The sequence below is a fragment of the Nicotiana tabacum genome, chromosome 10, assembly GCF_000715075.1.
Source record: "Nicotiana tabacum cultivar K326 chromosome 10, ASM71507v2, whole genome shotgun sequence".
NCBI classification, from domain to species: Eukaryota; Viridiplantae; Streptophyta; class Magnoliopsida; order Solanales; family Solanaceae; genus Nicotiana; species Nicotiana tabacum.
Window position 1 is genome coordinate 94,579,645 of NC_134089.1, and position 4,882 is coordinate 94,584,526.

Consider the following 4,882-nt stretch of genomic DNA (forward strand, 5'->3'; position numbering starts at 1 on the left):
TTTCGATAAGATCGAAATAACACCCTTTAAGGCCAAGGGCCTTCGCCAAAAAGAAGAAGTTCGACCTCGATTGCACGACAATGGGTTACTATTTCGATAAGTTCGAAATAACACCCTTTAAGGCCAGGGGCCTTCGCCCAAGAAGAGAGTTCGACCTCAATTGAATGAAGACGGGTTACTATTTCGGCATCCTTTAAGGCCATAAGCCATCGCCAATGAGAAAGTACGAAATATTCCTAAGGCCAAGGATCATCAGAAAGTGCAAAAGACCGGGACTCACCGTGTGGGAATCTACCTCGCACCGAAATCACGCAAAACGAAAACAAGGGTAGAATACAAGACAAATAACAGCGAAAAATTCTCCTTTATACAAAGTCTCCGTGCAAATAGTCGCGGATTACATAAGACCCAAGTCAACAGTCTAAAAAAACAAAGGGAAAAAAGAAGAAAAGAACAACGACAATCGACTACGAACAAAAAATTGGGAAGAAAACAACAAACGAAAAACAGATCAATATCATTATCCCTCTACTCTACATCATCACTGCCACCCTCTCCACTTCCATCTACGGGAAGTTCTCCTTCGGTGTCCGTGCCCCCATTGGCTTCTGGCGTCGCCGCATCATACCCGCAATTGACGCGAGCCTCCCGCACTTTTACTCGCGCCTCTTCATATGCAGCCTCAGTCACAGTACCCGCCTCTCACAAACTCTTATATATATCCCGCTAGGCTTCGGCGTAAACCCAAAGCTCGTGCATGTGGCGGGGAACGGCAGTGGAGGAAGATTCAATCTAAGCCAACAATCACCCATTTTCTGCCTCTAGTGCTGCGACCTGATCTCCCAGAATCGATGCCTCTTGGTCAATCTCGCTAATGTGCTCCTCAAGCCTTGCCTCCATAAGGGTAGTCGTCGCTCTCTCAAACTCCTTCTCGGACTAGAGGACACGGATGGTGTTCTCCAAGGCCGTCGCCCTTACCGAACCCACGGACCAAGAATTCTTGATGCTCTCCAACTCAGGAACCTTGTTCTATAGCTCAGTAAATTTCCCCATCCATTCCGTGCTCAGTGCCTCGACCTTGATCAAGTTCTGATCCATCTCCGACTGTAATGACCTCAATTTCTCCTGCAGATGCTCGCACTCTGCGGCAACTCCCTTGCCCAACTCGAGCTCCTCGTCCTTTATTCAAAGTTTCTCCTCAAGCACACTCTTGCTGCGGATAGGTGCATTAATTCCTGATCCCATTTCTCCAACTCCTCACCAAGAGCCCGACTACCGGGGTTTGCCTTCAGCCGCTCATGCATCTCGCAATAATTGTTGCGGTAACGATGATATTTCTCCAACATCTTCAAGAAAACCTTGGCCCAAATGTTGGCCCTGCGAATGCTCTCCACTTCCACCATATACGTCAGAAAAATGAAAAGAGGGGTTAGAATCCTATCATCAAGAAAGACGTGGGAAAAGCGAAAGTAAGTGTAACATACCCTTAAGCCTATAGCGGCCACCTCGTCCATCAAGTCAGCATCGAGAACGGTCAGAAGGGCCACATTCTCGGCTGCGGAGCATAGCATGCTGAACTGCGGCACCAGGTCCTCCGTGTCCCCCAAGAGATTGACATCCAAAGGGATCTCAAGAATACGGGCCGAGCCTCCCGCACGAACCACCGAGTGAGTAAGATCCTTCTCAAACATCCTAACATCATCAGGGTCGATGTCCGATTCGGACTCGTAGTCGTCGACCACCACGTCTTTTCCTCTTTCATCAGCCGAAGAGGAAGCACGACTAACTGTGGAGGATGAGGGTACGTCTGAAACTACAACGACAGCCCTGGAAATCTGACCTTCCGCCTCTATAGGTTGCTGACCACCGACAATGGTGGGAATCTCCGATTGAGCCGAGGCGATGGCCGGTTCCGTCCCTACGGGGGGAGCCGCAACAACCCCCTCTCCAGATCCTATCGAAGGAGAGTTGTCTAGATGAATCACTGTTAGAGGCACTGTCTCAAATTACACTCCCCGTCTTTTTGGTGGCCCATCTTTTTCCCCGGTAGGCGGAGATTCACCCGTCGGGAGAACAGCACCACGTAGGAGTAACCACGGCCCCAGACTCAACTGAAGCAGCCCTCGACGAAGGTCGGGCAGTGGGTACCGCGATAGGGCGAGCAGATGAGGCTGGCTACCGGAACGCTAACGGAGGAGCCCTAACTCTCTGCACCCTCCCTGACATCGACGAACAGCACGTGAGGAACTAAATACAAAAAGGGAAAAGAGAAAAACGGCGAATAGAAACGACATCTTACCAAAAAGAGGCCTGTGCCCGTACTTGTTATAGAAAGCCGCCCACATTCGGACCCCCACCGTATAAAGGAGAATAGTGCTCACCCACTCACGGATATTTTCGACATGTGGAGGGGGCAATTTCTCACCTGCAAAAACATAACAGGGTTTAGTGCTATAATGGAAAATGGTCGGATATATCCCCTAACTAAAAACATGAGACTTACGTGCAAAGTTTCATTTCTCAGGGAACCCCGTCGGATCCGCCACAATGTGTTCAATCCACACATAGAAGTAATTCTCATAAAAATGACGGTTAGTCCTATCATCCATTTTCACCACCAGACTCTTCAACCCCCGGGGACGCATGTGTAGCATCGTGCAACGGATAAGCTGAGGGGCGAAGATACTAAGTAGGTGATCCAAGGTGATCTCACGACCGGCGAGTTCCGCAAACTTGAGCAACATAAAGAACAGCTTGTACAGGTATGACGAAAGTTGGGCAGGGCATACCTCATAAAAACGGCAGAAGTCTACCACCAGGAGAGGGAGAGGAAGTGTGTATCCAATAAGGAAGGGGTAGGCGTAAAACACACAGTACCCAGGACGGTCAAAATGAACTAAGTCATTTCCTTCCACCGACTGCATGTCGACGTAGCCGGGGATCCCCCACCTGGTTTTCAACTCTGCAATGTCTTCTTCTCTCATAATGGAAGGGACAGGCTCTGGCTCCGCCCCTACACGACTACTGAAATCGGTCAATTCTCTCCCAGGGCGAGGCAAAATCTCAACTATCGACGGGACCTCCTCGTCTTCCACCGTACTCCACCTCCACTCATCTGGCATCCTCTTCGCCTTAAAAATAACATTCAACAACCCAGTCGACCACTCTAAACCTGTTTTCCCCACACACTTCCAAAATTCCACTGGAATCTCGTCAGGCCCGGTCGCTTTGCCCCTACTCATTTTACTCATAGCTCCCACGACCTCCTCAATCTTGATGCGCCTGCAGTACCCAGAGTCAGCGTGACTCTCGGAATGCTCCAATTCACCGAGCACAATATCCCGATCCCCTACTTCATTGAGAAGTGTTTGGAAGTAAGTCTGTCATCTCCTCTTAATCTGGGAATCTTCCATCAATACTATACCATCGTCGTCCTTAATGCATCTCACTCGGTCTAAATCTCGAGCTCTCCTCTCTCTCAGCCTGGCCAGCCTAAATAACTTATTCTCCCCTCCTTTCTCCCCTAGTTCCTCGTACATACGACTATAAGCCGCAGTCTTAGCCTCTGTAACCGCCAGCTTCGCTTCCTTCCTAGCTACCTTATACCTCTCCATGCACCCTCGCCTCTCCCCCTCACCTATGCTTCCCACTAACTTTCGGTACGCCTCCTTTTTCGCTTCCACTTTACCTTGTACCACTTCATTCCAACACCAGTCTCCTTTGTGCCTGCCGGAGACGCCTGTTGAGACCCCTAACACCTCTCTCGCAACCTCTCTTATACAGTTTGCTGTCGTTGACCATATAAAGTTCGCGTCACCACTGCTCCTCCAAGCTCCCATAACCGACAACCGCCCTTCCAATTCTTGAGCTTTGTCCTTAGTTAAGGCTCCCCACCTGATTCTCGGACTTCCTCGAGCAGACATTTTCCTCCTCTTCACCATAATACCAACGTCCATCACCAAGAGCCTATGTCGCGTCACGAAAACTGCATATACATTATACGGAATTGACGGCAGGTTTAAGGGAATTATTACGTAATGTGACTTGAATGAAATTTGATGAGTTGACTTGGTATTAAGAAAAACTCGCAAGACTTTGCTTCTAGTTAAATTTTAGTTGGGCTTTTAAATCTCAATATACAACATACATGAACCATGTGAACATTCATTTGGTCTTACTTTCACATTTGTAAGCACATTGGGAAGATAGTTTAAGAACTTAAAATGTATGTGATTTGTGAACGTTTTGAAGAAACTACATATACTCGGTAAACAAAAATGATGAGTCCCAACAATATGAGAAAATGAAAATATATGCACATTCAACGCAATTGCCGGCAAGCTTAAAGGCGTTATGTATTACCTACCTAATGTGAAATGTGAAAGCACAAGACTTTGCTTAATTGCTTTTAGTTATTTTAGTTTGACTTTTTAATCTAAATAGAAAATACAATTTTCTAACAATGTGAACATACATTTGTTCTTAGTTTCACGTTCGAAAAACTGCAATCACGCAACGACTTGCCAAGTCTTCCTTAGGCTTAGTTTAAAGACCAGAATTGACCTCTCAAACAGATTTTAAATAGTAGTGAAGCACTTTACTCGGTAAAGGTTTAAAACGCGGCCCGTTCCGGGTCCCTTGCGCAAACAGTAAACGCGCCGCAATTTGAAGTGAAAGCAGAACAATACGATTGGTCAGGTATTGCGTAGCGGTGTTAGCGCGCAATTAAAGGCACATCCTCACGTGTATTCATGTGGACGGCTTTTTTTAGAGCTAAAGAAATGCCGCCCGCAGTCGGCCAAAGCTGTCAATTCCCTTCCTTTTGACACGTGGTTCACTCTCCACTTAACATTTCTTGCCTCAAACTTAGAGGAAGAGGCAA

The 4,882-nt window shown here is 47.5% G+C and overlaps 1 long non-coding RNA gene across 1 annotated transcript; it reads right to left on the reverse strand.

Moving 5' to 3' along the window:
• Window positions 1-366: 366 nt before the first annotated feature.
• LOC142164881 (uncharacterized) lies at window positions 367-4,116 on the reverse strand. The gene is made up of 3 exons (XR_012695961.1): window positions 2,504-4,116; window positions 2,300-2,425; window positions 367-2,219 (listed from the first exon to the last, which is right to left on the reverse strand). It is a non-coding gene; the product is annotated as an uncharacterized LOC142164881 (long non-coding RNA).
• Between the last annotated feature and the right edge of the window lie 766 nt (window positions 4,117-4,882).